The sequence below is a fragment of the Manis javanica genome, chromosome 6 (assembly GCF_040802235.1).
Source record: "Manis javanica isolate MJ-LG chromosome 6, MJ_LKY, whole genome shotgun sequence".
Lineage (NCBI taxonomy): Eukaryota > Metazoa > Chordata > Mammalia > Pholidota > Manidae > Manis > Manis javanica.
In genome coordinates, this window is record NC_133161.1 from 110,151,869 (window position 1) to 110,164,530 (window position 12,662).

Consider the following 12,662-nt stretch of genomic DNA (forward strand, 5'->3'; position numbering starts at 1 on the left):
AGAAGTTGTGATGGCTGAACCTTCTACACTTATGGCCAAAATATGTTCCTTATCCTTCCTGGAAGAGACCAATTAAGTATTCTTAACTAAGTTACTAAGTAACATTCTTAACTAAGTATTCTGAAAAATCAAAGTACTTGTACAAGTTTAAGACTATTTGAGACTTGTATCTAAATTAATAATTAACCCAAGTTTAAAGCTATACTCCACTAAGCTATCAAAACAATGCCATGGAGAAGTTTGCTTATAGTATGAAGTTATAAAGTGCTATGTAAATGCTACAGTATCATCAACCTTATAATTATTTCATGGATGTAAAGTGTTCTCATTATAGAACTTTAGATTAAAATCCTCCTCTGCCAATCACTTTCCAGATAGCCATCTGGTCATCCTTGTTGCTAAGGCTTTACACCATGGGGTTCAACAATGGAGTCACAATTGTGTAGGTCACTGTCACAAGCCTATCTTTGCTGGTCAAGTACTTGGCTGATGGTCTCAAGTAGACAAAGGAGGCACAGTCATAGTAGACAACGACTACAGTAAGATAGGAGATGCAGATGGAGAAGGCTTTTTGCTTGCCTTCAGCTGATGGGATCCTTAGGATGGTATGGACAACGAAGCCATAAGAGATGCAAATGAAAGTCAGGGGGACCATGAGTGCAAGAACTCCATCTATGATGATGAACAGTTAATTGATGGAGGGATCAGTACAGGCAAACTGGATAACTGGTGAGATGTCACAGAAGTAGTTGTTGATCTTGTTGGGGCCATAGAAAATTAGTTCAAAGACTAAGAGGGAGCCTATCAGTGAGAACAAAAAGCCAATCACAGCACAGTGGCTGCCAGTTGTGCACATACCTGCCAGCTCATAAGGATAGAGTACTGAAGTGGGTGACAGATGGCCACATAGTGGTCATAACCCATAACCCCCAGTAACATGCAATTAGCAACAGCAAAACCAAGGAAGAAAAACATCTGAGTGGTACAACTAATGAATGAACTTGTTCTGAGCACAGACAACAGATTTAGGAGCATCTTGGGCAGGATAACAAAGGTGTAGCATGTCTCAGAGATGGATAGGATCCCTAGGAAGAAATACATTGGTGTGTGGAGGCTGCAATCCAGGCATATGAGAGAGACAATGGTAATGTTCCCACTCAGGATAATCAGATACAGGCACAGAAAAACAGCAAATAGGACGAGCTGGATTTCTCTGAGGTTAGAAAATCCCAGCAACAGGAACTCTGTGGCAGAGGAGAAATTCATTTGGTTGACTTGGCCCCCAAGATTGACCTGCAGAGAACAGGAACGAAGGAACAAATTGTTACCCTGACAGATACAGGTACTTAGGTCCATTACACATTGAAGAACAATAAATAGGAGAAGATCTTATTAGCAACAAATAGGAGAGGACTAATCCAAGTAGAAAATGCCCTATTACTCATGTCAATTCACGGAATTGTTTCAAAGAACTTATATTAATTATTTCTAGCAACATTTCTGCATTTCTTACAGTGTTGAAGTAATTTTTTTCACAGTGCTTTGAATAGCAATGAAGGAATGGAAATGTCTGAAAATTTACTTTGTAACAATCCTGTCATTTATTTTATTTATAATTCTCTGTGCCTTGGTTTTCTCATCTGTAGTATAAAGATACAGCTAGTACCTCTCTTTAGGGTTTCTTATGAAAAGTAGAGCACGTAGCAGAGCACATGCACATTGTAAGCTTTTGGCAAATATTAGATTTTGCCATATATATGAATTTTTAGGAAATTGTTGCTAGATTTTCTTAAGTCTCTTTTTGGATGTACTTTAAGCATATGTCTATGTAAAGCTTTACTTTTTAAACCCTATTATTTTATTTTCACAAAACTACTAGACTGACATTCTAACCCAACTTCTATTTGTGTACAATTTTAATGACAATACTATTGTGTTGACTTTATCCTTTCACCTTGTCCCACAATCTCTTTCACCCTCTTGACACAGGGAGTTAGAAGCAATCTTAAATTTTTTAAAATGAAAATTTGTTTCTTTTTTTGGTATCATTAATCTACAATTACATGAGGAACATTATGGTTACTAGACTTCCCCCATCACCAAGTTCCCCCTACATACCCCATTACAGTCACTGTCCATCAGTGTAGTAAGATGCTCTAGAGTGACTACTTGTTTTTTCTGTGTTGTACAGCCCTCCTCGTGCCTCCCCATACATTGTCTGCTAATAGTAATGCTCCCCTTTATCCCCCCCCTTATTCTTCCCTTCAAACCCATCCTCTCCAGTTCCTTTCCCTTTGGTAACTGTTAGTCCATTCTTGAGTTCTCTGAGTGTGCTGCTATTTTGTTCCCTCAGTTTTTTCCTTTGTTCTTATACTCCACAGATGTGTGAAATCATTGGATACTTGTCTTTCTCTGCCTGACTTATTTCACTGAGCCTAATACCCTCTAGCTCCATCCATGTTGTTGCAAATGGCAGGATTTGTTTTCTTCTTATGGCTAAATAATATTCCATTGTGTATATGTGCCACATCTTCTTTATCCATTCATCTACTGATGGACACTTAGGTTGCTTCCACATCTTGGCTATAGTAAATAGTGATGCGATAAACATAGGGGTGCATATTTCTTTTTAAAAATGGGCTGCTCCATTCTTAGGGTAAATTCCTAGGAGTGGAATTCCTGGATCAAATGGTATTTCAATTTCTAGTTTTTTGAGGAACATCCATACTGCTTTTCACAATGGTTGAACTAATCTACATTCCCACCAGCAGTGTAGGAGGGTTCCCATTTCTCCACAACCTCGCCAACATTTGTTGCTGTTTGTCTTTTGGATGGTGGCCATCCTTACTGGTGTGAGGTGATATCTCATTGTGGTTTTAATTTGCATTCTCTGATGACCAGTGATGTGCAGCATATTTTCATGTGTTTGTTGGCCATGTGAATTTCTTCTTTGGAGAAGTGTCTGTTCAGATCCTATGCCCATTTTTAATTGGTTTACTTACTTTTTGTTTGTTGAGGTGTGTGAACTCTTGATATATTTTGGATGTCAACCCTTTAACGGATCTGTCATTTATGAACATATTCTCCCCTATTGTAGGATGCCTTTTTGTTTTATTGGTGGTGTCCTTTGCTGTACAGAAGATTTCAGCTTGATATAGTCCCACTTGTTCACTTTTGCTTTTGTTTTCCTTGCCCAGGGAGATATGTTCATAAAGAGGTCGCTCATGTTTATGTCCAAGAGATTTTTGCCTATGTGTTTTTCCTAGAGTTTTATGGTTTCATGCCTTACATTCAGGTCTTTGATCCATTTTGCATTTACTTTTGTGTATGGGGTTAGACAATAATCCAGTTTCATTCTCTAACATGTAGCTGTCCAGTTTTGCCAGCACCATTTGTTGAAGAGGCTGTCATTTCCCCAGTGTATGTCCATGGATTATTTATTGTATATTAATTGACCATGTATGTTTGGGTTAATATCTGGACTCTATTCTGTTCCACTGGACTGTGGCTCTGTTCTTGTGCCAGTACCAAATTGTCTTGATTACTGTGGCTTTGTAGTAGAGCTTGAAGTTGGAGAGCATAATTCCCCCTGCTTTATTCTTCCTTCTCAGGATTTCTTTGGCTACTCAGGTCTTTTGTTGTTCCACATTAATTTTAAAATTATTTGTTCCAGTTCACTGAAGAATGCAGTCAGTATTTTGATAGGGATTGCACTGAATCTGTAGATTGCCTTCAGCAGGATGGCCATTTTGACAATATTAATTCTTCCTAGTCAAGAGAATGGGATGAGTTTCCATTTGTTAGTGTCCTCTTTAATGTCTCTTAAGAGTGTCTTGTAGTTTTCAGGGTATAGGTCTTTCACTTCCTTGGTTAGGTTAATTCCTGGTATTTTATTCTTTTTGATTCAATTGTGAATGGAATTGTTTTCTTGATTTCTCTTTCTGCTAGTTCATCGTTAGTGTATAGGAAAGCAACAGATTTCTGTGCATTAATTTTGCATCCTGCAATGTTCCTGAATTCAGTTATTAGTTCTAGTAGTTTTATAGTGGAGTCATTAGGGTTTTTATGTACAATATCATGTCATCTGCAAATAGTGACTGCAAATTGTCACTTTAACAATCTGAATGTCTTGTATTTCTTTATTTTGTCTGATTGCCATGGCTCTTGGACCTCCAGTACTATGTTGAATAACAGTGTGGAGAGTGGGCATCCCTGTCTTGCTCCCCATCTTAGAGAAAAGGCTTTCAGCTTCTCACTGTTAAGTATGATGTTGGCTGTGGGCTTGTCATATATGGCCTTTATTATGTTGAGGTACTTGCCCTGTATACCCATTTTGTTGAGAGTTTTTATCATGAATGGATGCTCAATTTTGTTGAATGCTTTGTCAGCATCTATGGAGATGATAATGTGGTTTTTGTCATTTTTTTTTGTTGATGGGTGGATGATGTTGATGGATTTTCGAATGTTGTGCCATCTTTGCATCCGTTATCGCGTCCCGCCACCTAGGGTGATGGCAGGAGAATGATCACGGGAGGCCTGGTTCGTTAGGAATCTTTATTTTGGGCGTCCAAGCATCCATCTAGCAAAAGGCAAAAGCAAAAAACAACAACCACACACACTTCCTCCAGGGCAGCAGCTTATATAGCATATCCCAACCAATCAGCTGACTGATCACGCGCCAGGTTCAGTCTTATTGGAAACATGTGAAAAGCATGCTATGAGCACGAGCATGGAAATGGGGACAAGCCAATCGTGGAGACTTCCTTATGCGCTGAGCTGTAGGGCCAGGAAGGGTGGTGTCTAGGAAGCAGGCGCCATCTTTAGGGCATTGTCCAGCTAGAGTGGGGCTCAGCCTCAGCCATAGGCCAGGCCCCCACATCTCCCCCTTTATTGTTTTATAACCAAAGGGCTGTCGGGATCATGCCTGTCTTAGGTCGTCCAGAGTCTGCGGCATTCTTACCCGTCCTCAGGCAACAGACAACTTAGGTCTGCGCCCTGTCTTAGGTTGATATGTGCAGCTCCCGATCTTACCCGTCCTTGACTACTGATCCAGCATATTAAGCCATACTCAAGGGGAGATGCCTTCCTCTAGCACTGCCATGGCCTGCAACAGGACCTTCCATTCTCCCCATTGCTGTTTTTGTATGGAACAGACTTTCCTCCCAAGCAGGAGGAGGCCCACAATTAGCAATATTCCTATGACACCTACACCTGACCAGGCTTTGGTGGCGTTTAACACAGCTTCAGCTATTTGAGCTATGGAGAGCATATCTACCTTCTTGGAGCTAACATTCAAAATTTCTAACCGTAGCTGAGTGGTGAGCTTGTCAAGCTCACTGGACCAATTTGTGATTAACATCTTGCCTAACTGTCTGGACAAGTTGGCAGCTTTAGAATAATTATGAAAAGGAATACCAGCAATACACCCCCGTATAAGAATGGACACAGCCCACGGACAAAACCTCCCCCAAGAGGTCCAATTGTTCTTGAAGAAGGTTCATGCGTTGGTTGACCAAGGCCATCCCATTCTTAAAATGGCCGTTGATGACGTTCTGCGTTGTCATTGCCGAGGCAGTAGCCTGGGACAGACCATTCAGCATCTCTGCTGTAGGAATGGTGATAGTCAGCGCGGTGGTGGCTGCAGCTGCAGCTCGGCTCCGCCGTCACCTGCTGTAGGATCCACGGCAGGAGCAGAAGCAGTGCGATCATCTTGTACCTCCGCTCCGGGGTTTTCCACTCTGTGTATCAGATGTTCAGGCACCCAAATGGGGGTCTGCTGGTCCTGTGGAAAAACACAAACCAAGCCTTGGGTCCAGATTATCACTGGGTCCGGGCCTTTCCATGTTCCTTCCAACACATCCTTCCACAAAACTTTAGGCATGTGTTTTGGATTGGATTGTTGGCCGTGCCGCTCTGCTGCACTGCGGCCATTTTTGTCCAGTGTTAAAAAGTTTAAAATGAATAATATGATGTTTAATTTGTCTCTGGGGAATAGGAAAGTCTTCTCCTATTCCCCCTTTTTGTTTATATAAGGCATTCTTGAGGGTAAGGTGGGTGCGTTCCACCATACCCTGACCCTGAGGGTTGTAGGGAATGCCGGTAGTATGTTTGATGTCTAGAGTTTTGACAAAGGTAAGGAATGGTTTGGATGAATACGCTGGCCCATTGTCCATTTTCAGATGCTTGGGCTTTCCTCAGGCCGAAAATGCTTATAAACAATGGGAAATGACATCCCGAGATTTCTCCCCCATGTGGCAGGATGCAAAGATAACACCTGAGCAGGTGTCCACAGACACATGAACATATTTCATCCTGCCAAATTCGGGGATGTGAGTGACATCCATTTGCCAAATCTGGTTGGGAAGCAATCCTTTTGGGTTAACCCCTATGGGGGTAGGGGGAAGAAACGATACACACCACTTGCAGCTGACCACTATGGCTCTCGCCTGTTCTCTAGTGATCTGGAACTTCAGGCGGAGGGTGGTGGCATTAGCATGAAATTTATTGTGAAATAGATTGGCCTGTTCCACAGGGTCTGTTACCACAAACATAGTAGATTCCCTAGTCAGGGAATCCGCGCAATGGTTTCCCTCGGCGAGGGGCCCCAGAAGGGAGGTATGAGCTCTTATATGTCCAATGAAAAAGGGGTCTGAATGGTCCCGAATTATCTGCTGTAGGCATCTAAGAATATTTAAGATGGATGAGGAGGGGTTAATGTAACCTGCGCACTCTATTGCAGAGACTGCATTCACTACATACTGGCTGTCTGGTAGAAGGTTAAAGGGTTCCTTTGGAAAGAGCTCAAATGCTCGCATCACTGCCAATAGTTCTGTCTGTTGGGCCAAGGTAGTAGCGAACTTGAAGGTCCACGACTATGGCCCAAATGCCAGTTTTAGAACCATCAGTGAACAGTACTCTAGGTATGGGTTTATGTCTGGTGTTTCTCGGAAAAACAACTGGGTTAGACAAGCAAAATTGTAGCCACGGATGCTTTGGGTAATGATTGTCAAAGGAGGCTTGAGAGACGGTGTGTACAATGGCCCATGTGTCACAACAAGAGGCAAGGCACTCTAACTGTGTTGCAGAGTATGGAGTTATGATAATAGAGGGCGCTATTTCAAAGGTTTTGACTGCCACCTTGATTACCTTGAGGATTAAGTCCGCTATAGACTGTGGGTACCAAATCAATGTCTTTCCTGGTGAATGAGCTAAATACACCCACAGAAGGGGGTCCCTCTTGCCAGAGCACGCCTGTGGGGCTATGATTGCTGGGAAGCGTAATAAAGGAAAGAGGTTTCTGATAATTTATTCTATCCACTTGAGCAAGTTCTAAAAGGGATTGGACGAGTTCCAATGCCCTTCTTGCCTGATCAGTGAGTGAGCAGGGTGATGTTAGATCTGGGTCACCTCTCAGTATAGCATAGAGAGGTCGGAACTCTTCATCAGTAAGCTTTAGGTAGGGTCGCACCCAATTTATATCACCAAGCAGTTTCTGGAAATTGTTAAGATTTTTTAGGTGATCTGTCCTTATAACTATTTTCAAGGGTCTGGCCAAGGTGCTTTCTAATCTCATTCCTAAATAACTCTTGGCACTAGTCTTCTGGATTTTTTCTGGAGCTATAGCCAGGCCCCATTTTTGGAAGTGTGACTGCAAGAAACAGAGACCTTGCTCTAGCTCCCTGCTGCTCTCATGACACAAAAGGATGTCATCTATATAATGATAGATGATCATGTTGGGAAACTTTCCTCTGACAACTGACAAAGCCTTACTCACATATAGTTGACACATAGTGGGGCTATTGGCCATTCCCTGCGGTAATACTCTTCATTCATAGCGCTCATCTGGGCGGTCATGGTTAATGGCAGGTATGGTAAAGGCAAATTTGGCACAATCTTCAGGGTGAAGGGGGATAGAAAAGAAACAGTCTTTGATATCCACAACTATCATTTCCCAATCCTTAGGCAGGGCCATGGGCAGTGGCAAACCCAGTTGTATTGAGCCCTTATGGGCTCACCATCTGCTTATTTACAGCTCTAAGGTCATGTAAAAGCCTCCACTTCCCTGTTTTCTTTCTTATCACAAAAATAGGTGTGTTCCAGGGGGAGGTAGAGGCCTGAATATGCTTGGCAGCAAGCTGCTCCTGTACTAAAGTGTGGGCTGCTTCCTTCTTCTCTTTAGTAAGGGGCCACTGAGGAACCCACACAGGATTCTCAGATTGCCACTGAATCTTTATTTGCTGTTCTCCTTCAGTGGCCCCGAGAAAAAACCCAGCCCGGGCCCTCCAAATCAACTGGGCATAATGTTAGACAAAAGAATGGGCTTTTCTCGACCCGAGAGTCAGTGACTATGGCCCCAATGCCAGTTTTAGAACCATCAGTGAACAGTATTCTTACTTTAGGTATGGGTTTATGTCTGGTGTTTCTCGGGAAAACAACTGGGTTAGACAAGCAAAATTGTAGCCACAGATGCTTTGGGTAATGTTCTTCCCAAGTCCACCTGTCCCGGGGTAGCCCTGTCTTTTCAGAATGCAGTTAGACTGTTTGCTGTAGAAAGTTTCCATGGTCAATTTGAGATTCATTTGGGTTAGTACATCTCTTCCCCAGAGGGACACGGGTATGTTTAACATGAAGGGTTGAATTATCCCCTCATGCCCTTCTTGGTCCATCCAAGACAGTGATGCAGCACTACATAGGGGCGCTTGGGCTATCCCGAGTCCTCTTAAGGTTTGTGCAGCTCGATTTAAAGGCCATTCCTTCGGCCATTCATCTTCCTTTATGATACTACAGTCTGCTCCTGTGTCCAGAAATCCTGAGAAATGCCTACCTCTGATCTCTAAGGTGTGCATGGGCCTGGTTCCCAAATCCAATGTAAGACAAGCCAGCGGAGCCCCAGAAGACCCAAACCCTTGCTGTCCTCAAACAGCATTTTTATGAGCATACAAATCATGTTTGCTAGGAAGCATAAGAATTTGAGCAATGCGATCTCCTGGGCTAATAGCCATGATTCCTCGTGAGGAGGAGACCATAATTTTAACTATTCCTTCATAGTCTGGATCTATAACTCCTGGGTGTACTATTAACCCTGCTTTAGTAGTGGAGCTCCGGCCCAATAAGAGACCCACTACTCCTTTTGCCAAAGGTCCCTTAAAATCTGACTCTACAACTTGAACTCCCATCTTGGGGGTCAATACGATTCTGGTGGCGGCACAGATGTCCACTCCTGCGCTTCCTGCTGTTGCTCTCCGTGATCCCTCGGTGCTGGGTGAACTCCCTGATCTGTTAAAGGGTGGTGAGTTCCGGGTATCTGTTGAACCACCCCATACATTTGCAGGCCCTGAGGTGGAGGGCCCCTCCTCCCATTTTTTGGCTCTTGAGGGGGCAGCAGTCGGCCTTCCACATCTACCATTGACCTACACTCACTGGCCCAGTGATTTCCTTTTCTACATCTCGGGCATAATCTTGGTTTGGGCCTGCTAGCAGGTTCGTTGGCTTCCTTCAACTTGGGACAATCTCTTTTCAAATGACCCATTTGTTTGCAGTAGAAACAGGCCCCAGGAGGGGTTGACCTGCCACGAGCATCTCTCAATCCCTGAGTTATGGCTGCGGCCATAACCTGTCCTTGCACCACGCTGTCATTAATGTCCCTACAAACCTTAATATAAGTACTCATATCTTTATTCTTCCAGGGTCTTATGGCCTCCCTACACCACTTTTTGGCCTGCTCATAGGCCAGCTGCTTCACAAGGGGCATAGCAGTATCAACATCACCAAATATGCGACCGGCTGTTTGCATCAGTCTGGCTAGAAAGTCCGCATATGGCTCATTAGATCCTTGCAATACCTTTGACAGCTGACCCTGTAGGTCACCTGTGCTTTGCAGTGTCTTCCAGGCCCTCACTGCTGCCACGGCTATTTGCATATATACCGCTGGGGGGAATCCTACCTGATTCTGTTGACCCAAATATGGACCCGTGCCCATCAACATGTCTAAGTTCCATTGATGATTACCTGCTGCGGCATTACGCCGAGCCGTGTCCTGTGAAAATTCTTGCCAGGCTGTCTTAAATGTCAGGTACTGACCTCCAGAGAGGGCTGCTCTTGCTACATTGGCCCAATCATCCGGCGTCAGATTAAGAGAAGTTACTGACTCCACTAAAGAAACAGTGAAAGCTGCCTGGGGGCCATACGTTGTGGATGCTTCCTTCACACTTTTAATGACCTTGAAATCTAGGGCTTGATGATACCTCTGTTGTGTATTAGGGTCTTCAAATACAGGGAAAGTGGCACTTCCTTGTTCTCTCAGCCACTCCCTCCACCCCCCTCTTTCTAGTCCTTGATTGCAATCACACGTACGACGACGACAGGGCTGTACTTGATACAGGGGCGGTTCTGCAAATGAAGCCGGAGGAAGAGGTGGGACTGACGGCACCATTTTCAAGGATGGTTTCAGGGTTGTTGAGACGGGGGTGTCCTCCGACTCCTCTTCCTCTTTCTGTTGCCTCAGCTGCGTTAGGGAGGGATAACTGCAGGGGATAGGGCGTTCCTTCCTCTGGGTGATTCTAAGTCTCCTTATATGCTTTTCTAATTCCTCCCCCGATAGCTCCCCTTCCTCATCTGTAGATCCTCCTCACTCAGGTCCTAGTGGAGGTCCTAGTGGAGGATCTTTCCTCCCAGACATCTTCCAGGACTTCCTCCCCCTCTCTTGTAGCCTCTCTGCAGCTTGGCTTATCCTCCTTAAGGCACCCCCTGACTAGACTCCATATAGGAATCGTCCCTACCGGGAGCAGTTCCACTTGATCTGCTTTGCGCAGATGGTTCCCTAGTCTTTCCCATAGGGGGCAGTGATCCTTCCCTCATCCAAAAACCACTGTGCATGCTTCTCAACAGTATGTAAGAAAGCCCTCATGGTTTTAGCCTTTAATGGAGTTCCATTAGCCCTTAGGAGTGCCCAGAGTGGTTCCTCCGCCCGCATCCTAGACACCTCTGAATCCATAGTGCGGAGGAAAGGAGGTTGACTCTATTCTTAGTTGAGGTTACGTGCGCCCACGCTCATACCCCTGAATTGAGTCTCCTTACAGCCTGAGAGTCCTCGCTAACTGGTTTTCTTTGCTTCCCGTGAACTTTAGTCTATGTCGCTTTACCTGCAAACTTTCCACAGCGCTCTTATTCTTTCGTGAGGAAACGCAGAAACATATGCAGACTAAGACAGAACAAGACAAGGAACACAAAAGCTAAACACACACACTACAATTGCTTGCATTCGCACGACCTGATGTTGCTTTCACTTTGTCCCTGACCATACTCACCACTCTCCAAAATGTCAGTCACTCGTGTAACTCTTCTAAAGGGTGTCCACTTGGATCGCCACAGGGTGAGAAGTTCCACTTCGTCCTCGGATGCCAGGTTTTCGTCCCGGGTTTCGGCACCAGCTATCGCGTCCCGCCACCTAGGACGATGGCAGGAGAATGATCACCGAAGGCCTGGTTTGTTAGGAATCTTTATTATGGGCGTCTGAGCATCCATCTAGCAAAAGGCAAAAGGAAAAAACAACAACCACACACACTTCCTCCAGGGCAGCAGCTTATATAGCATATCCCAACCAATCAGCTGACTGATCACACGCCAGGTTCAGTCTTATTGGAAACATGTGAAAAGCATGCTATGAGCACCACACGGAAATGGGGACAAGCCAATCATGGAGACTTCCTTATGCGCTCAGCTGTAGGGCCAGGAAGGGTGGTGTCTAGGAAGCAGGCGCCATCTTTAGGGCATTGTCCAGCTAGAGTGGGGCTCAGCCTCGGCCGTAGGCCAGGCCCCCAGAATCCGTGAGATGAATTCCACTTGATCATGGTGTATGGTGCTTTTGATGGATTTTTTAATTCTGTTTGCTAATATTTTGTAGAGTATTTTTGCGTCTATGTTCATAAGAGATATTGGTCTGTAATTTTTGTGTCTGGAGGGGTGGTTCTTTGCCTGGTTTTGGTATTAGACTGATGCTGGCTTCATAGAATGAGTTGGAAGTGTTCCCTCCTCTTCTATTTTTTGGAAAACTTTAAGGAGAATGGATATTATGTCTTCTCGATATGTCTGATAAAATTCGGCAGTGAATCCATCTGGCTGTGGGGTTTTATTCTTAGGTGGTTTTTTGATTACTGATTAAATTTTGTTGCTGGTAATTGGTCTGTTTAGATTTCTGTTTCTTCCTTGGTCAGTCTTGGAAGGTTGTATTTTTCCAGAAAGTTGTCCATTTCTTGTAGGTTTTGCAGCTTGTTGACATATAGATTCTCATAGTATTCTCTAATAATTCTTCATATTTCTGTGGGGTCCATCGTAATTTTTCCTTTTTCATTTCTGATTCTGTTTATATCTGTATAGTCCCTTTTTCTCTTAATAAGTCTGGCTAGGGGGTTATCTATTTTGTGTACTTTCTCAAAGAACCAGCTGTTGGTTTTATTGATTCTTTTCCATTGTTTTATTCTTCTCAATTTTATTTATTTCTTCTCTGATCTTTATTATTTCCCTCTTTCTCTTGAGTTTGGGCCTCATTTTTTCTTTTTTTTCTAGTTTCAATAATTGTGACTTTAGACTATTCATTTGGTATTGTTCTTTCTTCTTTAAATAGGTCTGTATTGCTATATACTTTCCTCTTATAACTGCCTTCG

At 43.8% G+C, this 12,662-nt stretch overlaps 1 long non-coding RNA gene and 1 pseudogene across 2 annotated transcripts in view; both read right to left on the reverse strand.

The window, feature by feature from the left end:
• Positions 1–343: 343 nt before the first annotated feature.
• LOC140849971 (olfactory receptor 10R2-like) lies at positions 344–1,337 on the reverse strand (annotated as a pseudogene).
• Positions 1,338–4,550: 3,213 nt separating this feature from the next.
• LOC140849972 (uncharacterized) overlaps positions 4,551–12,662 on the reverse strand; it is a 65,192-nt gene continuing 57,080 nt past the window's right edge. For both annotated transcript variants that reach the window (XR_012132489.1, XR_012132490.1), the window contains 2 exons: positions 11,307–11,446; positions 4,551–5,782 (listed from right to left, as the gene is read on the reverse strand). This is a non-coding gene — a long non-coding RNA (uncharacterized lncRNA). The remainder of the gene's footprint in view (positions 5,783–11,306; positions 11,447–12,662) is intronic.